At 43.4% G+C, this 27584-nt stretch overlaps 1 protein-coding gene across 2 annotated transcripts in view; it reads right to left on the reverse strand.

Moving 5' to 3' along the window:
- LOC134577795 (zinc finger protein 253-like) overlaps positions 1-7446 on the reverse strand; it is an 82323-nt gene extending 74877 nt beyond the window's left edge. For both annotated transcript variants that reach the window (XR_010086058.1, XM_063436692.1), the window contains exon 1: positions 7303-7446. The gene's annotated coding sequence lies outside the window, so the exon portion shown is untranslated. The remainder of the gene's footprint in view (positions 1-7302) is intronic.
- Between the last annotated feature and the right edge of the window lie 20138 nt (positions 7447-27584).

A 27584-nucleotide genomic window follows, 5' to 3' on the forward strand; every position in this document is an offset into this window, starting at 1 on the left:
ATATAAAAACACAGATTTTTTTTTTTTTAATGAATGAAAGTTCATATAAAAGCAAGAAGGAAGGCTGGGGGACCTGTCTTTCTTGCTTTTATATGGTGACTATAGAGTCCCTTTAACCTGAAATTTACGCTTCAATAATAAGACAATATTTACAATAACCATCTACTTATATATATGTTAAGAATAACGATATTCAATTAGTGTACCAAATGTCCATCTAAAAAAATAAAAATATTACAAACTTTAAAAACATTATTCCTATTGCATGAGGGGTTCAATATTTGGAGAAACGAATGGTAAGAAATCATTTCATTAAATCCTTTAGGAGCAATCGTATTAAGTTGGAAGATCCACTGTGTCTCTCTATTAAGGAGAATTTTGCCACGGTCCCCCCCTCGCCTGGGTATAGGGATGTGATTTATTGCAATAAATTTTAAATAAGAAAGTGGATGTTTCATCCTCAAAAAATGTTGTGCCACAGGTTGTTCTGAATGTCCATCTCTGTATGCAACACGTATTGCCGATCTGTATCCACGTATTCTTTCGCATAATGGGGTTTCGGTTTTACTGATATACGCTAGCCCGCATGGACATGTTAATTTGTAGACCACAAGAGGTGTTTTACACGTAATTGTGTGTTGTATTTTAAACACTCTTCTGTTGTCTGGGTGTTGGAAAGATTTTGCTTGGGTCATGTGGCTACATGTAACGCACCCTAAACAGACACTGCCACGATGCTGGATTTCTGCTTCTTGGCTGTAGCTTTTAATAGGGTCTGTGTGTACCCAAATGTCTTAATGTTTTGTTTCTCTTAAAACAAATTAAAGGGTTTTCTTTGAACACCTTGGGCAAGGTGTCGTCACTTGCAACCATTTTCCAATTTTGTTTAATGATTTTGGCTATTTTAGGTGAAGCATCATTATAGGCCATTGGAAACACCATAGCTGGTGACTTTCTGATCTGTATGGTGGCACTGGTATTTTGTGCATCTTGTTGTGCCTTTAACAACTCCTGTCGATGGTAACCTCTTTCAAGAAATGTCTTATTCATCTCTTCCAACTGTTCTTCCATCTTACGTTCGTCTGAATTATTACGTACGACTCTTAAAAATTGTGCCTTGGGAAGGGATTTTTTCCGCATTCTTGGATGTGCACTTTTATTATGCAATAATGTATTCCGGTCGGTATCTTTTTTTGTACAAACAATAAGTCACGCCTTGTTCTTTAATAGATTTCTCCAGATCTAAATATTGAATCATGCTAATATTGGATGTGGATCTGACCGGAGTATTAAGTTCATTCAAGTGTTGAACCATTTGCTGTGCTTCCAATTCTGTGCCTTTCCAAAAGATCAACAAATCGTCGATGTAACGAAAATATGCCGTGATAAGATGGTTGACTTGCACGGCACTCCAGGGGTCTTCGCACGACACTCAAGGTTGCTACAGCCAAACAGGATCTGGCCTATCAGGAGTCCCAGTGAAACTTCAGATATCTGCTAATATGAAAAGGTGGTGAAGGTCAATCCTCAATTTATACATTGCAGCACGTAGAGGAAGTGATCTCAGATTGACTTTGTCAAGCGTTTGTGGCTAAGAGGCTACTACAGAAGACTGGACATACCCCATTTTGAATACCCTGATGGTATGTCATGGTGGGGTTAATTTTCATTTCTGGGCTGCCATACTGTCTCAAAGGCAATATAGCCAATCCGGAAAAATCGCAATTTACAAAAAACTGAAATTGGCAAATCTTATGTTGTAACTTTCCAAATCACCATAAAACATTTACTTGAGGGGTACTGTTGTACTCGAGAGACAATACTCTACACAAACATGAGTGTTCTAGAGCAACAAAATGTATTGTGCTGATATCATTGGAGAAATGGCAGTTTGTGAGGGGGCGGAGCCTGACAGCACAACCGACTAGACGCCATTTTCTGAGCTCCGTGCGCTGATTTATAAAATCCAGCAAATATCTTCAGCATCCTGGGGAAACTCGACAAAATAGTGACATATACTGCCACAGTACGCTGCACTGATCCCGCCGATGCCTTTTTTATATACCCCGGGCAAAAAAATCCAGACCCGAGGCACTAAGGCCTACCGCGCCATCCGGCACACTCCAGCAATCCTCGGAGGCCCTCTGGACTGGGACGACCTCGATCCCGATTACTTGAACCTGCTAACAGGCAGCATGGGGAGAAAATCCCAAAGACAGACTGCGCCCGCAGCCAAGCCACAGCACGACATCGGCTACATGCTGCAGCAACCGGCGCCGGTAAAAACCCCGCTACTACGGGAGCCCTCACCTACCCGGGGATATACACCCTCACCCGTACGGACGGAGGGACCACACAGAAAAGCCCTACAATGACGGACAAGGGTACCCCTAGCCCAGAGAGCACGGACACGCCGGCGATCAAACGGGAGATACAAGAAATGCTAACCGGTCTCCAAAACAACCTCAGGAGGATGTGGGAGGCAGACCTGGAGGCCCTCAAAATGGAGGTACAGTCAATCCAGGGCCGCACACAAGCCACTGAGCACAACGTGACAGCCCTGCAAAAAGGCCTGAAAGAGTTGAGCGACAGAGTGCTACACATACAGACTCAGCAAGCAGAGACGAACAAACACCTGCTAATACTCGACGACAGGAGCAGGAGGAAGAATATAAAGCTAAGGGGGATAGCAGAAAACATACCCCTGGAGGAGCTACCGCATTTCATAAGAAGGTTAGTGGCATCACTACTCCCAGCCAGAGAGGCTAAATATTTCTCCTTTGACGGGGCGTACCGAATAGCAAAATCCCCCAAAGCCCCCACAACCGCGCCGAGAGACATCATCCTTAGGTGCCAAACGATGTCCAACAAATTAGCCCTGCTAGCCGCGATGAAAGGAAAGTCGCCGTACGACTTTGAGAACTGTAAAATATCCTTTTTTCAAGATCTCAGCAGAGCCACACTACAGTGGCGCAAAGCCATGCAACCCCTCACACAAGCTTTGCAGAAGGCAGGCCTGACGTACAGGTGGGCGACACCGCAAACTGTATGGATCACCAAGGGAGGAAAATACTATAAGGCCACAGACCCGGCAGACACTCCCGCGCTCCTGTCAGCCCTGGACATACAACCACAGCGGGACCTAGCTCAAGATTCACTGGACATGCAGCACCTCACGGACACAGACTCAGACGCACCCTCCTCGGAACACAGGAGAGCAGGAAGACCCCCCCCCCCCCCCCTTTACTACCCCACACGCCAGAGGGGGACTAACCGGGGATTAGAAGGTCATACATAGAGGATGACTGATCAATAGCAACCAGCACAAGAAACCGGCTACACCGGGAACCCGACTATCAACTCTCTTGTAAACCCACATAGAACCTCAATACGCGCACGCCTCACTGGCAAACATCCCACTCGACAGTGTACATAGCGGGGGGTCATACTTACACAGAACTCATCTCGATATAACCCAACAGACCACCATACTCTATAAAATGTGCAACATACCACGATGAATGCTTATATACACACTGCTAAACTATGTACCGAATTCATATGTAACACATGTATCAAACGACTTTACAACAGTGTGTATTCTGCTTGCAACCTGCACCAAAAATAAAGAATTAAAAAAAAAAAAAAAAAAAAGAAATGGCAGTTTGTGTGAAAAATGCAAAAAATAAAAAATAAATACCTAAATAACGCCAATTTTGGCCAGGGTTTGTGACTACTAAAAAAAAACAACCATACCTGCAATATACCTTGCCCAATACACTTTAAAAGGCTCCATTCATGTATTGCAATTACTTTTGTACTCCATAAAGAGAGACCGACCGCTGGCCCTAATTCCCTGGAACTGTTTTGGGCATAGGACCATGTACACGGTCGGTCAAAACTATGACTTCCAGGAAATTCCTGAACCGATCTGGGTGATTTTTGGATATGTTGTTCACCCAGATCGGGGCTATCAGGGGATATGTTGTGTTTATGGGTACTTATTGGACTTTATAAAAAAAAAAAAAAAAAAAAAAAAAAAAAGTGTTTTCTGCCTGGGGATAATTAAGTTAATTATCTGCCTTAATTATATCACAGGCAGAGAGGAAGGTTTGTGTACTGTATGTGGGAGTGCCATTCATTGTCACATTGTTTTTATTAGCCTCGTCTTATGTGTGGGGGAAAAGGCTGCATCTACCCTGGGGATTGCTATATCACTATACTCCCCAGGGATTATAAATAACTAAGATCTTTTGAGAGCTGTTCCTGGTACGCTCTCTGGGAGTCGGAGAGGTCTGCCCACTGGAAGCTGGGTCCTGGTCTTGGGTCCAGGGTGGGTGAAGGATGGCGAGACCCTGGCGCAGCAGCATCGCTGGAAGTGGGTTCTGCAGTGCTGGAATTCCTCGGTGAGCACTAGGAGCATCGACTGGCAGAGGCACTCGGTCGGAGTGCTAGGCGGTCCGTCAGTGTCAAAAAAAAACAAAACAATTTTGATAAAGCCTCTGGAAAGGCAAAACGCGTCCAGTGGGACATTTTTTGTACACACACCAATATATATATATATATATAATTTTTTTTTTGATAATAGTCAATTTTTATACTTTTTACTTTTGTATCTGTAACGAAAATATACCCCAACACGCAGGATTCAACTAAACAGAAGACAACACAGAGGGGAGATACGTCTACCAGACCTTAGAGTGGCCGGACTCGACGTAATAGAAGAAGTACAGAGTCAGGAGCGATCCGAGGTCAAGGGCACAAAGAGACAGCGTAAACTAGGACCAGTCGGGGTCTGGTACACAGTAAACAGCAAGCCGGCGAACAGAAAAGGATAATGTAATCAGAAAACAAAGCCAAGGTCAAGTACAAAGGAACACAACTGAATACAACAAGCGCTAAAGGGAACTGAAACAGAAACCACGATAAGGCAAGGAGCTAAGGGAAAAAGGTGAGTATATATATATATATATCTTAACATCTATTTTGATTGGTCCCTGTCACAGTATCCTACTTTATAGCCGGTTTGCTACCTGGTACCATAATATTCTTAGGTGGGGATAATACCACCCATGCTGTGAAAACTAGAGCAGGCCTTGTAAGTACATAACCTTTTTTTTTTTTAAATTTCAGTTTACAGTAATTACTATAAGAGTTTTTTCTCTTCTACTTTTATATTTATCATTAATATCTGCACTCGCATTTGGAGGACCAGTACTATCCATATCATCCTATATCCTTAGATGGGGATCATACCGTCCACACGCAATACATCAGAGTTCTTATATAGCTCTATCAAATGTGAGTGGTTCTCCTACAGTCACCAAGTTAATATCTCGTACTTTGTAAAATTGTACTGCACTATTACTGTTTTTCTTGTTTTATTATCCTGAGGTATTTAACAGCCCCCCCCCCCCCCTTTCTGCAGTCGTATGTACGTATGATTATGGGCGCAGTATACGCCATATCCTATCTTTGTTTCACTATCACACAGGGTTTTGGGAATCCTCGTACTGTATACAGCAGCACTCACTCATTTGTTGTATTATAGAGATTGCCTATAAACTCTTGTTTTAGTGTTGATTACTTGGTCAGCACTAGCAGAGATCTGAAGAATAATTGTGCATGGAGCAGAGGAGGGAAGCAGCAAAATGTAGCATGATTACTGGCCCCACTTGGACACCTATCATACCACTTATCTCTCAAACCAGCCTATGATCCTAGCAACCTACATGCCATAGGTTACTAGACCATTGTATATACACAATCACAAGGTTGTTAAAGGGTTAATAATATGTTTCTCTTCTGAACCCCTTACTATACCCCCACGTAACCTGGCCATAATTGGGCTAAACTACCACAGCAGACAGTCTGCATGTTCCTCTGCCTGGTGTGTTAGTGCAGCACCAGTGTCCATGTGGCATGCAGTGTGAGTTGAGAGAAGGCAGGATATGCTGTTAAAGGGATAATGGCCACCTTCAAACGATTTATTAATATAATATCATTCAGTGTATGTATATAATACACACACTATACACACACACACACACACACACACACCTTAAATCGAAAAGTGTTTGAAAACTGACAGTCTCTGTGGTTTTTTATTGCTTTTGAGCTGTGAGTGTGAAGTAGGGGATACCAGAGAGAGTTTATATTTTGAACACTGTATGAACCAATGTGCATGTAAGTGGCTGGATTGTGACATAACCTATTCTTCAAAGAAGTGGTGCTGTGTGCATGACCATCCAAGCAGTCACCTGGAGGGGACAGCCCATCTCCCCTTACTAAGCAAATTCCTGTAACTGGCTAAAAAAAAAAAAAAAAAAAAAAAAAGATTTAAATCTAATGCAGACAAGATACACCCAAAACAAACAAGTATATGTCATACTTCTATCTAGGGTATTTTTTTTTTTATTTTTATTTTTTTAAATGTTTCAATTTAATCTTTGATCTGTTAACAGAAAAATACATGATTCAGTATGCTAATAAAGCAGTTTTCAGTAATGTGATACTAAGAAAGAAGATAACTTAAAACGCTAAAGACTGTCAGGGCTTCAGAGTGAGGAAAATGTTAAAGCCTTTGTATTCAAAGGGATAATCTTATCCCAGGCTAAAATCATACAACATTCCTTCTAAATAGTTAATGCCAATATAACAGCATTCAACCTCAGACGGCAAATAAATCATGTAGCAACATATGAAGAGTCTAGAGGTTGCCATTATTCATACTGGAGAAAAAACAAAACGACCTCAAGGCACCTAAATTCAGTCAGTACCATCATTTCAACAATCCTGTGCCCTTGGTATTCTTCAACTTGATCTCATGATGATTAATATGATACACTACTATAACCACTGCAGAAGTTCATAGCATAACGGTTCGTAGTGAGCAAATATTAATACAAGTCCCTATGGTACAATTGTATCCTGCGGACCTTTTAGAGCACCCTAAAACCAGCTGCAATCTTTGCTACACCTCATTCCATGTAACCCTGTCCTACCTTTACGGCCTCACTGGCATGGACCATTTCTTGGGCTTCACGATCAATGGTCAGTCATTAAGGTCGCATTACCCCCACCGCTGTCACCTAAACAGTTAGCGTCACCCCCATTCTAGGCATCCTTAATCATAACGAGAGCCGATATGCATTGCAGTCACCACGTAGCAAACGCGGCGTGATTTCTCGCCCCTTTCACATACCCCTCGGATACATGCAGTGTTTCTGCATCTCCCATTTACGCCGCTCCCTAAAGATTGCCTTTGTCACAGAAAGGCCGGACAAATTCATGCTCTCTTACCCCGGGTTCCGGCTTTCCCGTGTCCGGCACTTCTCACGTTAGCAAGTCGTGCAAATCGGTTAGCCCGGCCGGTCCACTATTAACCAGGCGGCTACTAAAAACTTTCAGGCAACTGGAGAAGGCCTCATTTGCAAAACACCAGCCATGTTTAGTTAATACCCATCCCCCCTCCCTCTAGAGCCTCATTCCCGCTGCTTCGCCATCCCTTTAAGGACCTTAAAGAGGAATCTCTGCCGACAGAAAAATGCTTTCTTACTCATAGTCACTAAAGTTGGAATTTTAGGGAATTCGAAGTGAATTTAAAGTTTTACACTAAAATAGAACTGGAAGCATAGCTGACTTGAGGATTTTTTTTTTTTCTCTTCAATTCAGCTATTTTGGCCCATTTTTAATAGCAACAATTCTCACTTTACTAATTAACCCTGTTAGTGTTAAAGCTGGATGTTTATGGAATTTAACGTGATTAGATCATTTGAAAGAATTGTTTATCAAATATGAATTATTCCATTTGCGCACACACAAAACAAATTACGTTTACAATTTTAACTTATGGGAATGGATTACCTAGGAAGTTTTAGTATAATTTTGTGTTTCCTGTACTGCCCATATTAGAATCACTGCCACTTCCATGTTCATTAGGGGGCTCTCACTTGGCAGCAGGGCCAGCAATACCATAAAGCTGCACAAGTGGCATCCTTGGGGTGCATCATCATGGAGTGTAATATTCACAGATACGGTCCCTCGCCTGTCAAAAATGTGATGTGATTTATATTTAATATATGGCTTAAAGGGACACTATAGTCACCTGAACAACTACAGCTTAATGTAGTTGTTCAGGTGAGATCTATAGCTCCCTGCAGGCAATCTAATGTAAACACTGTATTTTCAGAGAAAATACAGAGTTTACATTGATTGAGTGACGGCCACTGGAGGTATTCCTATCAGACGGCCACCAGAGGGACTTCCTATCATGCAGGGCCCTAAAAAGGCCCTGTACACGTCAGACGTATTAGAATACGTCTGACGTGTGCAGGAGAGAGAAGGCACTGTGTGAACGCCTTCTCTCTCCAGCCTGTCAGCAGAGGAGGGGGGCGGGCAAAGACCGTGAGCTGAGCTGTCAGTCAGCTCGCAGCCGCGCACACGCGCGGTAGTACGCTCAGGACTTCAGCGTACATACTTCTGAAGTATGTGCACATGTGCGGCAAAGCCGCGCATGCGCACAAGGGAGCAATGACGCTTCCAAATGGAAGCGTCTGATTGCTCCCTGCTCGCGCCCGCCTATTTCGTCATTTTGACGAAATAGGGGGCGCGGCTTCACGAGGCTCCCGGCGCTGGAACCTGGTGAGTAAAGAGGCTTGGCTGGAGAGTCCCTTTAAACTGTTAACAGAAATTTTGGGTCCCCTGACCCCACCCCACAGGTGTGTGTGTATTAGATGCAGTGTGTATAGTGACTGCAGAGTGTGTGTGTGTGTGTAGCGGATGTAGTATGTGTATAGTGACTGCAGTATGTGTTTGTGTAGTGGATACTGTGTGTATGTTGAATGCATTGTATGATTTTGTTCAGCGTGTGTAGTGAATGCAGTGTGTGTTTGTGGTGTAGATGAGGTGTTCATATAGTGTATACAGTTTGTGTAGTTAATGCAGTTTTTGAAGTCGATGCAGTGCGTGCTGTGTGTATAGTGAATGTGATGTGTTTTTATGTTGAACAAGTGCTGTGCGGTGGGTTACATTTTTATTTACCCCACCCCCTCTCTTGCCTCTCACTTGTAGCCAGGGAGGGGGGCATTGGATTCCCTGGTGGTCCGATGGCTCAGCTGGTTGTAGAGCTTAGAGGGGCCCAGCAGTCTCCATCTTCCCCCTCCAGCAGCCAGTCCACTACTTCTGTCGCGAGCCCGACATGCCTTGCGTTCCGCGGAGCATTGTCATTGAAACCTGTGGCTAAGCTTTACTACTACGGCTATTACTATGCTTCTTGTGAAAAGCAAACCCAGAACTGGTGTGTGGTTTTTATAGGGCAGCTGTAACCAACACCTCCAATCTCATCTCATTGATTGGACTCCAGTTGGCTGACATCTCACTCCAATTAGCTCTTGGAGATGTCATTAGTCTAGGGGTTCACATACCTTTTCCACCTGCACTGTGAATGTTTACATGGTGTGTTCAATAAAAACATAGCAACATTTTATTCTTTGTGTGTTATTAGTTTCAGCAGACTGTGATGGTCTATTGTTGTGACTTAGATGATGATCAGATCACATTTTATGACCAATTTGTGCAGAAATCCATATCAATCCAAAGGGTTCACATACTTTTTCTTGTAACTGCATATCATTTTGTTCAGGAGAAACAGGGCTTTCATAGGCATAGGATAGGTGTCTGACACGGTCTTGTTATTTAGCCTACGGTAGTCCACACAGAAACGGGTCGTACCGTCCTGTTTCAGTACCAGGACTACTATGGGGGCCCAGGGGCTGTTGGAGGATTCAATAACCCCCAGTTGTAGCATCTCTTTTCGCATACTCGCTCCTGACTGATTTGGGGCTTCGTAAGGGGGTTGGCGTAGTAGGAGCTGAACTGGCATCTCTACCCGGTGAGTGGCCAAAGGAGTGTACCCTGGCACGTTAGAGAAGGTGGCCTGCTTTGCTTCAAGCAATTGCGGTACATGTGTAGGCTCCTGAGGGTTCAGCCACTGTCCCAACTTGACCTTGTCTAACTTGCCTGTCTGACTACGTTCCCCTAGGACGCCTGGTAGGGGAAGGTTCTCACAATCTTCAGCGGTAGGGGTACAGATCGCCGCCACTTCCTCCGCTCTTTCATGGTAAGGTTTCAACATGTTTACACAGAGCACGGGCCGATCATGTAGGTAGTATCACATTTCTGCTCTACCACCTGGTATGGGCACTGCCAGGCGGCCTGCAGCTTGTCATTGCGGACATGTTTTAAAACTTTGCCCCACCTTAAGGCTGCGGTTCCTGGTTCCTTGATTATACCATGTGCCCTGGTGTCACTGTGCTGCCTGGAGGTTCATTTGCACGACTCTTTGTACCTATCGAACTATGGGGGTCCCATCCTGGCTCATATCCCCTTCTCAGTGCTCTCTGATATAGTCTAGGGGCCCCCTCACCCGCCTCCCAAAGAGTAGCTCCCGGTACATAAACAGGAGGTGCGTCAGGAACCTCTCCCAGTCTCAGCTAGTGGCATTTGCTTTAATGTCCCATTGAACCATTTGCATAAGCCGTTAGTTTGGGGATGGTAAGGTGAGCTCATGATCGGCTTGATGCCGTTGAGCCTCCAGAGTTGGTGGGTGACCCCCTGCCCTAAACTGGGAGCCCTGATCTGAAACCATCTCCCGGAAACCCCAGTCATGAGAAGATTCGCATCAAGGCTTCCGAGGCTGTCTCCGCATGGATATTGGTCAGCGCCACCGCTTCTGGTATATGGGTATCTGGTTGTGTAGTCCTCCACCATTAAGATATATTTTTTGTCGAAGGGGCTAGGCTTAGCTAGGGGTCCAACTAAGCCCACGGCTACCCTGCTAAAGGTAGCTTCAATAAAGGGGAGAGGGTGGAGTTTGGCCTTGTGGCAGTCTCCCCTCTTACCTAATCTCTGGCAGGTATCACATGTTTGGCAATACTGCCTAATGTCCTGGGAGAAACCTGGCCAAAAAGAAGTTCTGAGTTAGCTGATATTTCGTTAAGCTCACTCCTAAGTGCCCAGATAGTGTAATATCGTGTGCTATCCGGAGCAGTTCCGGTCTGTCCCTCTGGGGTACCACTAGTTGCCTGGTGGGGGTCGGTTCCGACCAGACCACTACCCTCTCTGATTCTCGGTAGAGTCAACCCTTATCCGACAAATACTTTTCTCCCTCTAACCCAGCCTGACTGGAAGTGACCCAGTCTCGGTAGATCTGTAGGATCCATGACTAACTCTTTCCCAAACTCAGTGTGGATTTCCCAAGGGACAATGTCTAACAAGGAGGTTGGTACCCTTACCTGAACCTCCAGGTGTGAGCTTGGGTCCATGGTGCGGGCCTGCTGCCGAGTGACTACTGGAAAGAGTTCCTAATGCTGGGTTTGGGGCTTGAAAGTCTAAGTCAACTTGCCCAGGTCATTCCCCAGCCAAACTTAAGCCGGTAGCTCCTGCAATAGCCCGAACTCTACCATCTCAGACCCCACACTCCAATTCATGTGTTCATGTGTACCTGGGCAGTCAGTAGTCATTATACTGCCCCTCCACCACACCAACAGCTACTGAGTTTCCCGTTAGGGTCTATTCAGAAACTAGGTGTAGTTTAGCTCCAGTGTCCCAAAGCTCCTGTACAGGTTTTCCCTGGAGGTACACGGATTGGTGGTGGTGTTGCCTATTGTCTGCAGTGGCTTGGATGGGATCTGCTTCATAAAGTACTTCCCAGTACTCCTTGAACAACAAGTGGGGGTCTCTGTGTGTTAGTAATGTGCCACCGCTCTGGCTGCTGGGAGGGCCAGTAATGGATCCACTGTGCCCGGTCCCGGAGGCAATCTCTTCTCATGTGCCCCATATTTTTGCATAGATGGCACTGCACATTGTTTGGTGTTGGAAGTGGGGTTGAACGTAACTCCGCTTCAGGGTTGCACCACCGATCCTGGAGTGGGTAAAGTTGGTTAAGGAAAGATCCTTGGCTGGGTCAGTCATTGGTGTCAGCAGGCATCTAGGTACTGGTCTTGCTGCTTCAGTAATGTTGGTGGGGTTGCAATCCTGTACCCACTCCTGGATGTCTGGAGCCAGTCCATTGAAAAATTTCTCCAGTTGCAAAAGTTCTTCCATGGTTCAGGGTGGTTCAGGGTGGCCAGCATGCCATCTTGGCATGAGAGTCTCTCGGTTTTCTTAAGTGCTCTGAACCGCCGCCAGGTATGCCTCGAGTGATGGCATACCTGGCTAGTATGCCCCTATTAACTCAAACATAGTCGTGAATGTCCTCGCCTGGGACTGTTCGGTATGCTTCGGCTGCTCTCTCAGACAGAAGTGGAACCCAATTCTCTGGGTTGATCCGGTGCAGGTTGCATTGTCTTTTAAAATCTTCCTCCACCTCAACAAAACTCTTGAACACCCCATAAGGGATTTTCAGCTTACCCTCTTGAACGATGATTACTACCTGGGCCCTTGTGTGTCGGTCGCTCGGTTCTTGCCAGTATGAATTCTTGTACTTCCGACATTGTTTGGGCAATAATTTCTGTCGAAGGGTTGTCTCCATAGAAGGATAGCCGAAATTGTAGTTCCTGTTGAATTCGTTCATTTCCCTTGCTGGCTGGTCCGAAGTGCCGTCAGTTTTGTTCCATCAGTTCAGCAATAAGGGTGGCTTTTCTCTTTTTACTTGCCGCTATCCCTCTCGCCCCTAGGAGATCTTTCAGCGTGGACCACTTTAGGACGGTATCATCGATCTCCATCCACAGTCCATTCGCCTATGGCTCTTGTTTCGCCGTGACCTCTGGATCCTGATGCTGCAGACCAATGTAGCAGAGCGCTAGTCCTGCTGGATCTGTGAAGACAGGAACAAGGCGCTGTGAAGTGAATAGCTCCATCCCTCCCCAGTAACTGGACGACATAGTTCTGGGAGTACAACTGATTTACTCAGCACTAACTCAGCCTTTTATGCACAGACCCCCAGACCCTCCCAGGCGCCTTGTGTCTGGGAGATAATGGAGTCAAAACTGTGTAACTCCATTATCTCTCAGTTACAGGAAGCTACAGAAAACACACATAAAACACCCCAAAAAACATATTCATAATTCACAGGAACCCCACAAGTTTCATATCCCCGAATAGCCCGGATCTGAGCGCCCAAGTTGTCTAAATAGCGCTGAGATCCATTTGGTAGAAAGGAATTACCATTTGGGTAAAGTTCTGACCGGCCGGCCACTAGGTGATGTCCCAAAACTATTCCAGAGAAACTAGGGCAACGGCAGGTCAACTTTCGATTCCTCTGCTAACACCGACGAAAGCTCACCCTTGTTTTCAGGGAGCGAATACTCCAACCCGTCGTTTGATCCCATCTCCTGAACGTCGTTCGTCTAGTTGGTCAGGAAGTGGGACGGGCACCGGTATAAGCTTTACCCGTGATTGTGAGACCGCGTGGCCAAAAAGAGTTCCAGGTGTTCGACGACCAAGTACCGCTGCCTGTGTTTGGGAGACAAAAAGGCTGCCGGTCACACAAATGGCAACCACCCAGGGAAAGCACTCTACTTAATTGCAGCCAACAGCCGGGGGTGGTCGGTGGGTATAGAAAGAGGGACCACACATCATGTATTCTGGGTACGAGTAAGGGGTACGAAAAACCAAACAAAAAGTGAAGAAGAAGTCTGCTACAGTAAGTGACAGCCGGGGAGGGAGGAGACACCAAGTGGAAGCCGTGAAGAGGGAGAGCCAGACCGACTCCCATCAGCCCCAGCCACCCTTCTGCACCGAAAAGGTAAGAAACAAGAGGGTGACTGAAAAATGAGCTGCGTGTGTGTGTGTGTGTATGTTTGCATGCAGGTCTGTGTATCAGTATGTCTGTGTCTTTTTGTATCAGTGTGTTTCTGTGTATTAGTGTATACACTACACACAAATGTACATCTGCATTCAAACACATACAAAAACATGCTTACATTCAAATACAAATATTGGCGGGCCCCAGACCTTAATATGTGTTAGGGGCCCCAACATTTCTGATGGCAGCCCTGGTGTCTATGTATTAGGCAGTGTGTAATGTATGTATTGGGCAGTTTGTGTTTGCATTAGGTTTGTGTCTGTATGTTTTATAGTGCAAGGACTATATAGTTGTAAAAGTGATGTTTGGCTTACCAGACCCCCTGTTAGGAGTAAAATATGTTTCTATTCACCTTATTTCCAGCCTCACGCTGCCTCTTTGGCCAACAACAAATTTTATCTCAGCCAATCCAATTATTTTCCCATAGGAAAGCATTGGGAGTCTATTGGCACAAATGCCATGCTGTGCCAGATAGCATCTTCTCTTAGAGATGAATCAATTGACCCAGGAAGCACCTCTAGTGGCTGTCTGAGTGACTGCCCTGGAAGTGTTCCAAGGCAGAACTGTAAACTCTGCCTATTTAAAAAGCCTGCAGAGACAGGCATAGACACTAGAACCACTACATTAAGCTGTAGTGGTTCTGGTGACTTTAGTGTCTGTTGTGGTTTAAATTCAGCAGACAGCAATGTTTTCTCTCAGGTATGAAGACAAGGAATGGACACAGCAGAAATACAAGCTTGGAGGGCAGTACTCCATCACACAAGTGTATGACAAAATACTGCTCCTAAATTTAATGGGGAAAACACAGATCTTATAACAATTCTCCACACATCCAAAAGGGGTTGTCTTTACATAATACAGTCATGTCCTGTCAATTGCATATTCAAAGAACTTAAAGCACATTTGGCATTAGCTGGTCAAAAGGTGTTACTTGATTACACAAACACTTCCCAATAGTCACAAAGACAAGGTGTTAACAGGATATCCAGTGCAGGGGGGGGGGGGGGGGGGGGGGGAGGGGGAAAAGAAATCAGGATCAAAGGCCAGCTGTTATAATAGAGCATCCTGACATTACTTAATCAATTGTGTCATTAATCCATTTCATTGTCCCTCTAAGTTCCATTTTAGTGTTAATTATCTTGATATAACATGATGGATGTGGCATGTTTTGATGGCAGTGGTTTTGGTAAAGGGGGGCAGCATGTCATCTTTTGTCTTGGGCCGGCCCTGATCGTCATACATTTTACTGCTCTAAAAACACTTGTATTTGTGTTCAGCAATATCTCACAAGTACATTAGTACACAGCATGTACAGGTTTTATGTAGTTTAAAAAAAGTTATAGGGTCAAATATAGGTCTAGCCCATTTTGGTTTTTACACATTGTAATTGGTCTGATCGGTTATGTTGCATTTGAGACTGTATAGCAGCCCAGGAATGAGATTTACCTTCATAGTGGCATACCATTTGCAAAATAAGACATATTATTCTATGCATTTTTCACAAACAAAATTGCCCTTTCACTGATATCTTGTCATATCTATTTTACAGCTCTAAAAGCAATGCTTCACGAGTACAACAGTACCCCATGTGTACAGGTTTTATGTGGTTTGGATAGTTACATGGTCACATATATGCCTTTTCCATTTCAGTTTGCCAGATTGGTTTGCTTTGACCTATGCATTTGAGACCATATGGCAGCACATGAATGCCAGAAGGAGGGACACACGAAAAAACAAAAACAACAACTTCCTTTTCCTTGAACTCTGGAAACATTTTGCACCTGTCTTGTATTTGTATTAATCTGTATTTGTGTTCTGCGAAGTCTCACGAGTACAACAGTACCCCATATGTACAGTTTTGATAGTGTTTTAGAAAGTTACAGTGTCAAATATAGGGCTTAAAAATAAAACTGTTCCTTGGTTGTTATATATAATTCAAAGTGTATTTTGATATATTAATATCAAAATACACTTCTAAAATACAGATATGTAATTTCATTATAATGCATTCTAAATTAAAGCATCTCATTAATATATTATACATATATAAAATTGCATTCTAAGTGTATTTTGATATTAATGATCCTGAGGTAGGTCCCGACCAGGGACTGAAATGTTGATCGACACAGCATTTTAACTTTTTCAAACAAAGAATTATGTTTTAACAGAAAGACAGTGAGTGCAAGCCAATCTGTTACTATGTACTTTGGATATTGAGCCTTGGCTTATGGTACCCAGAGTGCTAGGAACTCCAAAAATTCATGTTATGTATTAAAAGAAAGAAACAATGAAATTATAGATGTATTATATATTAATGAGAGGCTTTAATTAACTTCTATGATATAATTGTTTAAATACTTAACTTTTAACCAAGTACTGTAGATTGCCATTGCGGCCATGTGATCACCTGGCCCAGGAGTGCCAGACTGCCAGCAGGGGAACTGACCGGAATCGGCACGGATCATGGCCGATGGTAAGTTTATGGTGGCTAGAAGATGTTAGGGTGTACCATGCCACCCCAACAGCGCTTAAAGGAACACAATAGTGTCAGAAACACAAACATGTATTCGTGACCATATTATATTGTGTGCTGGCTCTGCCCTTGATCTGCCTTCTTTTGCTCAGAAGTGATTGTAGAGCATTGAATTGGCTGAGACGGTGAAGGAGGCAGATCAGGGGCAGAGCCAGCACAAGCCAAATACAGCCCTGGCCAATCAGCATCTCCTCATAGAAATGCACTGAATCAGGGTATCTCTATGGAGGAAAGTTCAGTGTCTCCGTGCAAAGGGTGGAGACACTGAATGGCACTGCACCAGGAAGCACCTTTAGTAACCATCTGAGGAGAGGCTAGTGGAGGTATCCCTAGGCTGTAATGTAAAAACTGCGTTTTCTCTGAAAAAAAAAAAAAAAAAACAAAAAAAAAACCCCACAGTGTTCACTGCAAAGAAAAGACTTAAGGGAATGATTATACTCACCATATACAATAAGCTGTAGTTGTTCTGGTGACTGTAGTGTCCCTTTGATACCCCTCTCCATCTCATTAGAGATGATATCTTTGCCAGAAGCTCAAGGAAGCAGGCTAAAGGGTCAGTGTAGGACCCACTTTAGGGAGGTCTGCCTTGACGTTGGCAGGCGGGCATTCCCTCCAATGGCCGTTGGAGCAACTAAATGACCTCCATTTGTCTAAATATACATAGGGATTAAGGAGAGAGCGCAGGGAACTTTATTTTCTTTGGCTTCTACATCTAATACTTATTGAGTCTGTGACTACTTCTAGGTGGCCAATTATAATCCCATTTTAGATACTTAGTATGCATACCACCTAACATTTGTCCTAGTGTAGCGTTACTTACCTTATCCAGGGGCCGGCTGCAGTCCTCTTCGAACCGCGCGTGGTCCTGCTGCTGCACGAGCCGCACGCGGCTCATCCGACGGCTGCAACAGGAAGGCGGGCAGTGATTGCGAGAAGCGGTCACGTGTCCCGCCTGAATCTAAGAGCGCGCTCTTAAAGAAACAGTGGGAGCCTAAATTGGCAAAAGGCTCCCATTGGCCCCTGTCATGCCACACTCCCCATACACTTTCCTTTTGGGGGTGTGGATATGACAGGAGCCAATCACATTAATTTAGAAGGTACTTATACTTACCTTTTTCCCTTAGTCCTTGCCCTATCATGGTTTCTGTTTCAGTTCCCTTTAGTGCTTGTTGTGTTCAGTTGTGTTCCTTCGTATTGACCTTGGCTTTGTTTCTGACTACGTTCTCTCTTTATCCTTATTTGTTCTGTTCGCCTGCTAGCTGTTTACTGTGTACCAGACCCCGGCTAGTCCTAGTTTACGCTGTCTCTTTGTGCCCTTGACCTCGGATCGTTCCTGACTGTCTCCTCTCACATACGTCGAGTCCGGCCATTCTAAGGTCCGGTAGACGTATCTCTCCTCTGTGTTGGCTTTTGTTGAGTTGAATCCTGCGAGTTGGGGTATATTTTCGTTACACCTAGCACTTAAAGGAATTTCCAAATAATAATTGCATTGGCTATGTGAGGGTATTGTCTTTAGAGATTCTTATATATAAATTTTAACTTGTGCGCTTCTATATCTAGAATGTAAATAGTTTTTGTAGTTGTATACTTAGAATTGATGGTCCATTTATCTTTCATATGCTCTATTCTTAAGGGAAATTCAAACACTTCCAGTTCCTTTCTATTTCAGTTTGGAATCAACTTTTTGGTACCTTTAACCCCTTAACGCCGTTACGGCGTTCTATGCCGTCGCGGCTTTAAAGGGCTTTAAAGCCGTTGCGGCGGCATAGAACGCCGTAACGGCTTGCAGCCCCAGGAGCTAGGAGGTACTCACCTCCGCCGCGATCCTCTTCTGGGGGGCTGTCTGAGAGCCCAGGCAGCCCCCCTCCGGCAAATGAGGCCCCCGGGGGCCATGTGATCGCTCTCAAAGAGCGATCACATGGCCCCCTATAGCTGGCTATGGATCTGCCAGCAGGGGGACTGTCTAAAATATTAGACAGTCCCCCTGCTGGTAGGTAGTGTAAAAAAAAAAAAAAAAATATTAAACATATTATAAAATAAATTAAATGCATATATATATATATATATATATATATATATATATATATATATATATATATATAATATTAGTATATCTATTAGTATTAAAATACACTTAGAATGACGTTACATATATAATATACACATATACACATATACACATATACACATATACACATATACACATATACACATATACACATATACACATATACACATATACACATATACACATATAAAAATGAAAGATCAAAATGCACTCACAGGTATTCTTAAGTGGAACACTTAGTGCTTTATTGTTTCAAAACTGGTGTACAGAAATCAATCGACGTTTCGACCCTGCCGGGTCTTTTTCAAGATCACAGAGTACATGGCAGTGAAGTGTTTATATATGAAATACAAATCTAAATCAATGTGCACTTACCCAATGGTGAAGTGAGGTGGAGTGAGTCTGCCCGTTAGAACCCGGAAGTGCTTGGAAGCCGCATAGGACGTCACGTGATCGGGACGTCGGACGGAAGAAAAGTGGTTGTCAAGGCAACGGTATACACAGAGAAAACTCAGATACCGGGCGCAAGTGAAACGCTGTGGAGAACAGAGTGGGAAGTATAGACTACCAAAAAGTCTGTATAACCCAGATGCCAGGAAAGAGTGCTGGTAGACTAACCAGTGTAGTGTACTAACGTGTTAAGAGTTATATACACACATGTGAAAAGAGTTTTTTTGGTTGGGCACTCTTTTCACATGTGTGTATATAACTCTTAACACGTTAGTACACTACACTGGTTAGTCTACCAGCACTCTTTCCTGGCATCTGGGTTATACAGACTTTTTGGTAGTCTATACTTCCCACTCTGTTCTCCACAGCGTTTCACTTGCGCCCGGTATCTGAGTTTTCTCTGTGTATACCGTTGCCTTGACAACCACTTTTCTTCCGTCCGACGTCCCGATCATGTGACGTCCTATGCGGCTTCCAAGCACTTCCGGGTTCTAACGGGCAGACTCACTCCACCTCACTTCACCATTGGGTAAGTGCACATTGATTTAGATTTGTATTTCATATATAAACACTTCACTGCCATGTACTCTGTGATCTTGAAAAAGACCCGGCAGGGTCGAAACGTCGATTGATTTCTGTACACCAGTTTTGAAACAATAAAGCACTAAGTGTTCCACTTAAGACCTGTGAGTGCATTTTGATTTTTCATTTTTCTGTATATATTTGACGCCAGCAATTTGCACCCAGGCATATTAAGACACGTTTATTGTCTTTGAGGAGAGTGCCAAGCTTTCACATATATATATATATATATATAGATAAATACATATAATTACATAAAAGATTACATTAGTATACACATAGAATTTATATACCTATAAATGCATATATATTAAAATTCTACGTGTATATTTAAGTAATTTTTTAACATAATTATGTCATTTGATTAATTAAAATTTGATTGACATGCCTGACAACACAGGGCGAAAGTGCAGAGAATTTAATTCGCAAGCACTATATTTGACCCTGTAACTCTCCAAGACACCATAAAAGCAGTATATAGGGGGTACTGTTTTACTCGGGAGACTTCGCTGAACTCAAATATTAGTGTTTAAAACTGGTAAATTGTATTACAACGATGATATTTTAAGTAAAAGTGACGTGAAATCTCCCGAGAATAACAGTACCCCCCATGTACAGGTTTTATGGTGTTTTGGAAAGTTAGAGAGTCACATATAAGGCTTGCATTTCATTTTTTTCCACATTGAAATTTGCCAGATTAGTTATGTTGCCTTTGAGACCGTATGGTAGCCCAGGAATAAGAATTACCCCCATGATGGCATACCATTTGCAAAAGTAGACAACCCAAGGTATTGCAAGTGGGGTATGTCCAGTCTTTCTTAGTAGCCACTTAGTCACAAACACTGGCCAAATATTAGTTTTTTGCTTTTTTCACACAAAAACAAATATGAACGCTAACTTTGGCCAGTGTTTGTGACTAAGTGGCTACTAAAAAAGACTAAACATACCCCACGTTCAATACCTTGGGTTGTCTACTTTTTCAAATGGTATGCCATTATGGGGGTAATTCTCATTCCTGGGCTACCACACCGTCTCAAAGGTAACATTACTAATCTGGCAAATTTCAATTTGAAAATGGAACGTTCTATATTTGACCCTGTAACTTTCCAAAACACCATAAAACCTGTTAATGGGGGGTACTGTTGTACTCGTGAGACATAGCTGATTGATACCGGAGAAACTGACGGAAGCCAAGCACAGAGAGATGGACACAGGTTTCTTCAGGAAGGAAGAGATTCTTTATTCGATTCACCGACCGGGGCTCAGAGGGACTTATGTCACCAAAATACAACAAGATCTGAGCCCAGAACTGACTGTGTAAATGCATGATATAGACATATAGCTCCTCCTATAGTTAACTCTACCCCCATATACTCTTTACACAATCAGCTGAACAAAGCCTAACTTCCCTTACTTATTAGACCACATGGCTCACCCAGAACAATGGAGGAGGGGGGAAGTGTTTTCAGTTTCTGCATTCCTGCATTTGCTCAATACGGTGTTGATTGTATCTTAGCTACGTGAAACTAACTGATACACCATTTACACATATGCCACATGGCAATCTTGTCCTAGTAAATTTATTTTTACTGAGATTCCACCACATTCCCCCCTTTGATGCTTCTGATATTTCACAATTCCAGATGCATCACTTAACCATAGTTTGCTTACACCTCAGGTTGCCATGAATCAGAACAGACCTCGTAAGCATCTTAGCATCCTTACAAATTCCTTCAGCACTCCTCATTCTGAATATATTCTCTCTGGGCTAAGGGTTCATACTTGCAAACAGCCATTACATGCGCAGCTGGTTTCCTTTCTGTCGTGCTCTCTATGACACTCTGTATGGACCTAATTACCAATGGAACCAAACATGGTAGAAAGAGACCCACTATAATCAACATGACTCCTCCTACCAATGTCTTGATCCCTCCAAGCTGCTCGTACCTACTTCCAAACCAACTACTAGAATTGTACCCGTTCCAGGCTTAAGTCGGTACATGCGTCAGTTTAGCCATGTGGCTTGTGAGATCAGCCACTGCCTGCCCTTCATCATCTATGTGCAGACAACAGTTGCTGAGATTGAACTTTCCACATACACCTCCTTCTATTTGCACTGGAAGTGAATGGAGGACTTTATCAACAGCCCAACTGGTTTACCTGGTAAGAAGGCTATGTGCTTTACAGAGGAATCCATAATTGCCTAATGGTAGAATGAGGCTTGAATCCCTGTATTAGAATACAATAACACTTCATGGGCATACAGTTTGGCTGTTAACCAGTTCCCTCACATATTACATCCCTCCTATTGGCAATGAAGCGCGCTAAGGTAGCCAGTGCCACTCATTATCTTCCCAGCTACCTACATTCAAGGATGCTAGCTTCTTTTTATGATTCACTTTAACTCTCAAGGTCTCTGCTGTTTCAATTGGCAACAAGAAGAAGGATGGTTTGAGCATACCTAATACACATGCCCCTTCCCAGTCCTGTGGTAACTCCGAATATACTTTCTTACCACAGATCCAGTACAAATTTGCTGGGGCTCTCCAGGTAGATGTGATGGATAGGTCAAACCACACATCCTTTAAATTGGCGTATCTAGCAAACGGGTTAGATGGTTCTGAGACATTTGAAGCCGACCACCAAGTTGTATTCTTCGTATCATCATCATAAGCTTTTTGCCCTAGACAAGTTAATTCTCCTACAGAAGTATTATACATCATTCCTTTCCTCGCTATGCAAACATAACCTATGATGGAGGTCTTTAATCTCCACTCAGATTTACCTCTAACACTCATATGATAATCGGCTTGTGTAGATATTAATTGGTCAACTGCCTCAGAACCGGACATTACCTCCTTTGCTTCCCAAGGCCATTGGTCTCCCATGTTAGTACCTCCACACACATAGCAGTTGGTAACATTAAGACTACCGGCAATACTTTCGGCTAAATCAATAAACAGGTTTTTAGCATTATGGGGGGATCTTATTATCTATGCTCATCTCTTCATAAAAAGAATGGTATACTTGATGAGTTTGGGAGGTTACCGTATCGGTCTCTATCCCTATAAATAATATTGTCCCAGGATCTAAACCCGTCCCATATATTTGGAACCCAAATAAGTTACCGAACCTATCTATGAATCGTTCAGGATTATTTATGAGTATATGGACTGGGTTACATTCCCTAGACTTACAATATGGCTTTGTAGGCAACTTAGTAACAATCATATCCTTATCTACTGTCGGTCCCCAAGTTGCCCACCCCACACAAGACCAATATGGGCAAAAGTTATATTCCCTATCTGGGCATCTCGGACTTACATACTTGTTTTTACTACTGGGACAAATATATTTATCATTAGACCCATACGTTCTCTCCCACTTAAGATCCCCACATACATTCCACGGCTTTCTACCACTTGATATTGCTTTACATGCATCAAATAGCAGAACACCCGAAGAATGTACGGTTTCTAACTCAGTTTTATTTATTAGGGTCCCCTGAGGATCTCCATTCCTGAGGGTCAACCAAATTGTACGGGGTTGATACTCTGGACTGAAGCACTTAGGTTCTCCTACTCCTAAATGGCACACACTATATTCTATATTTAAGTATCTACATCTTGATACATCTCCGTTACATTCATATTGTGAATGCCAAATTAGGGTCTGGGAAATATGGTTACCTGTTCTTGTAGTCTTAATGCATACCTCACAGCTAGGAGTGTCGGTACCTCTACCTTCCTGAATATAAAAAGACACAAAAATACATATTATCAAAAACACTTCTTTCGACGTCTTCATCCTCAGTCTTCGTCCGTGCGATGGCACCTCAGCTTCCAGGATGTAAGGGCTGCAGGGAATGGAGTTCTGCTCGTCTTCACAGGGGTCCCTTCGAGACTTTCCTGGCTTTTAATAACACATTGGTGAGCGGACAGGCATTATTATGGCCGTCAAAAACACTCACTTGTAGATCTTTGTTGATGTTCCCTTTTAACAATATTATCTTCGCAAAAAAAAACACTTTTAATCCAACTCGGTCACACGCTTCAACTGGATCTTGCAAGGATTCTCTGGATCTATGGTAGCTTGTCAGGAATCTGCCGCTGTTTTTTTTTTTTTTTTTTTTACCCTAGAGTGATGAATCCACGGAGTCACTTCTACAACCTTTACAACTGTTGGGGTAGATAAAAGAACAACATAGGGACCTCTCCACTTGGAACCTAATGGAACAGTGTTCCATTTTTTTATCCACACTTGATCCCCTAGATGGCAAGAATGAACAGGTGGATAAATATTCACAGGTAATCTATCTTGTACCCATTTCTGTACCTCCTCCATAGTTTTACCCAACTCTACAACCTGCTGCCGGGTAATTCCTTCTCCCAACTGACTCAAATCCCCCGTTAAGTTACCAAGTATGGAAGGTGGATGCCCATACATAATTTTTCAGCAGTACCCCAGAAACAAAAGAAAGCATCTTTGAGGTCTAGGAAGGTATAGTAGGTTGCCCCACCTGGTATTAAAGCAAGCATATTATAGGGGATGGGTACCACTGGGTGTATATTGACTACTGCATTATTAACTGCGTTTAGATCTTGTACAGGATGATACTCATCTGATCCCGGCTTCTGAACAGGTAATAATGGAGTGTTCCAAGGGGAGGTACAGAATTTTAGGATGTCATACTTTGCACACTTATCCACATAGGTTTGTATATTTTCCTTAGCCCTCTATAATATATGGTACTAACTAAGGCTAACAGGATATGCTCCAAGCTTTGATTCAATGTGTATTGGTGGAATATTGCGAGCAAGTCCTGGAGGATTATTCTCTGTCCATATTCTTGAAATGTCAAATAAGGATTCATCACTCTTAGGGTCTGTATTTGTTATTATAGAGTAGAAGTGCCATTCTTCTTCCTTTTGCACCGATACTGATATTATGCCTGGTGATCTATTAAACTTCAGAGACATTGATCCGTTGGGTTTAAAAGTTATCTGGGCTTGAAGCTTTAATAATAGATCTCGTCCTAGAAGCTGAACTGGACACTCCAGCATATATAGGAACTGGTGCTTAACCAAATGGCCTCCTAGAATACAAGTATGACTCCTGAGAATTGGTCTAGCAGCGCTTTTCCCAGTAGCTCCTATCATAATTATAGTCTTCCTGAAGGAGGAGCAACTAGGTTAGTTACCACAGAGTACTCAGCACCAGTGTCAATCATGAAAGAGCTCCTCTTTCCCTCTATTGATACATCGACCATAGGCTGCACTCGGCTAAAGGGGGATGGAGCCCAGTCGGTATCAATAGTCTTCCATGACAGTGTCAGCCAGACCGACAAAATCTCTATCCCTTAATCTCTGGGTAGGGGAATAGTATCTACTTCCCTGAACACCTCCTCTGTTACTACTGTCATTCCCTCCAAGACTTTCTCTATAGCCACCTCTGTAACCATCTCGTAACCTTCTCTCTTGTCTTATCTATAACTTGCTTTATATTCCCTCTGTGGGCAGTCACTTTTCCAATATCCTTCCTCTCTACAATACGCACAGTGATTCCTACTTCCTCCCTTACTCAGGCTATTCTCAACTCCTCTATTCACCTCCCTTCCCTGTCTCTCTACACTTATGATAGCTACAGCTAGCATATCTGCCTTCATCCTCATTTTACGTTCTTCCTCCTGCTTTGTTTCAATCTCCCTGTTCATATACACCTGAACTGTGATATGGACATTCCTACAAATCCCTTTAACTTTAGCAATTTTCTTTTGATATCACCTTGGGTCTGGCTGACAAATGCTGAGTTGTTCATTCGAGAGTTCTCAGGGGCCTCTGGATTAAAAGGAGTATATAATCTATATGACTCCAGCAATCTCTCATAGAAAGCATTAGGTTACTCGTCTGCTTTCGTAAAGGAATTATGGGTCTTCCAATTAAACAGATCAGTCATGGTGAACGGGACATAAACAAATACAGGGTCTGCCAACTGTAATTGACCATTAATATCAATGTGTGGTGGACCAGGGGTAAGCTGCAGTGGCATTTGTAAATGTCAAAGTTGGAGGGCACCGGTCATTTGTCAGGTTAGGGTGGGACTTAGATAGGGTTGTTTAGTCATAGGTTCCGGTCGGGGAGTGGTGAGGTAGGTGGAAATGGATAAATTAATTTTACTGGTCAGTAACTTGGTTAACAAAATGTTTCGGACAGGGCTAGGAGGAGCCTGACCAGTAACCAAAAATGGTAAAAGTGTATTCCAGCGTCCTATACCATTGACCATTTCATCCAGTTGTATTTCAAAACTAATTTACTGTTACTAAAGGCACACAAGGCTCAGTAATTATAGTGTTTTCAGTGGTTATGGTGTTTTCAGTGGTTATGGTGTTTTCAGTGGTTATGGTGTTTTCAGTGGTTATGGTGTTTTCAGTGGTTATGGTGTTTTCAGTGGTTATGGTGTTTTCAGTGGTTATGGTGTTTTCAGTGGATTCAGTTACTGTTATTAAGAATTCTCCTCACAATTTTGACTGCTAATAATAAAACTGAATACAAAGAACCAGTTGGGGGGGTAGGTAGGCACAGAAAAAGGAGGGGACAGGCATCTGAGAGCCAGAGACAATTAGAGCACAGGGGGACATACCAGCTGCACCAGTTTTTGCTAAAGAATTTAGTTGAGGGATGGTCAGATGGGTCAGATTCCATTGGGGATGGACAGACCAGTTTTGATAACCATCTAGTAACACAAACTGTGTTAACAGTCAAAAACTGGTCATTCTCTACTACATAAGGTAGTCCCCAAAATCACACACATTATATCCCTTTTTAAAGTTATTTAGCATACATTCTAAGGGATCAACAATCTTTAAATCGGCGCTGCCATACTTAGCAACGGAGCGTCTAATTCAAAGAAACACAACAAACACACCTACAACAGTCACATTTGTTTCCCTGGCAACAGCACCATGTGGCACAGTTACTAGGTCAAACTCATACAACAAAACATACAGGGAATTCCCGTACACACACAGCTGTTACACCAGTCACTAAGTAACTAATACTGTGCCCTTTGGCGAAACTATACAGTCACCCACGCTATAATTCTCTATATATGAATTACCCGTCTATAACACACCCCAGTAACATCGTCTTTTACAAATAGCGGTTACAGTACGGTTAGCATAAGTCAAAGCACAATTTAAGGTCACAATACAATTATTAGTGGTTATGGTGTTAAACATGCATTAGACGACAATGATTAGTACTTATATACAGTGTCAGTAAATATACAGGGTTATGGTACCGTGCACTATGATACAGCAACACACTATTAACACTCTCGCGCTATCTAACAAGATATACACTTTACTAAACAATCTTTAACACATTTACAATCCCAACTAAACTATTGGCCAGTACCTTGAATGGACTACCTAAAACTATATACACCCGTTTTGGTTAGCCACACTGCCCAAGCACCACATATAGCGAACTAGAGGACCGAATTTACACAGACGCCTCTTAGTCTATTACTCTATCAAAAATCTAGTGGGTTCCAAATTTACACGCCTTCCCACTTAGCCAAGATAGGTTGAGAGCTAGCGAACCGAATTTACACAGACGCCGCTTAGTCTCCCGGTCCCTCCGACCTAGCGAACGTAATATACACCCTAGAACGCTAGTCTAGACAAGACACCGGTGTCCGGCTAGGGCTATTTACACCAGAACCCCGCCTGACTAACCAAATCAAACGGTCTTACTAAAGAGCGTTCGATTGAGCGGTGCGCCTTCGCTCCTTCCCTCCGACAGAGGGGGCAGATTCCATACACAGATTTAAACCCCTTTTGGGCCTACCGCACAATCGGTATACCCCTAAAACAGCGGTCGTCTTACCTCCTCGTTCCTGAACCTGGGTTCACACTCATCGACGGGGACACCCCAGCACTTACTACGTAGAGGCCGATGATCTCCTGGACAAAAGACCAGTGGCGCCGAGACGAAGGGAGGTCCACGCAGAAGTTCAGGGGTGCAGCCGTAGAGAACGTGGGCAAAGATAGACCGTCTCACGCCTCTGCTTCTCAGCTACCGTTGAACGATGAGCTTCCCGGCCAATGCACCAAATGATACCGGAGAAACGGACGGAAGCCA

Source organism: Pelobates fuscus, chromosome 11, assembly GCF_036172605.1.
Source record: "Pelobates fuscus isolate aPelFus1 chromosome 11, aPelFus1.pri, whole genome shotgun sequence".
NCBI lineage: Eukaryota > Metazoa > Chordata > Amphibia > Anura > Pelobatidae > Pelobates > Pelobates fuscus.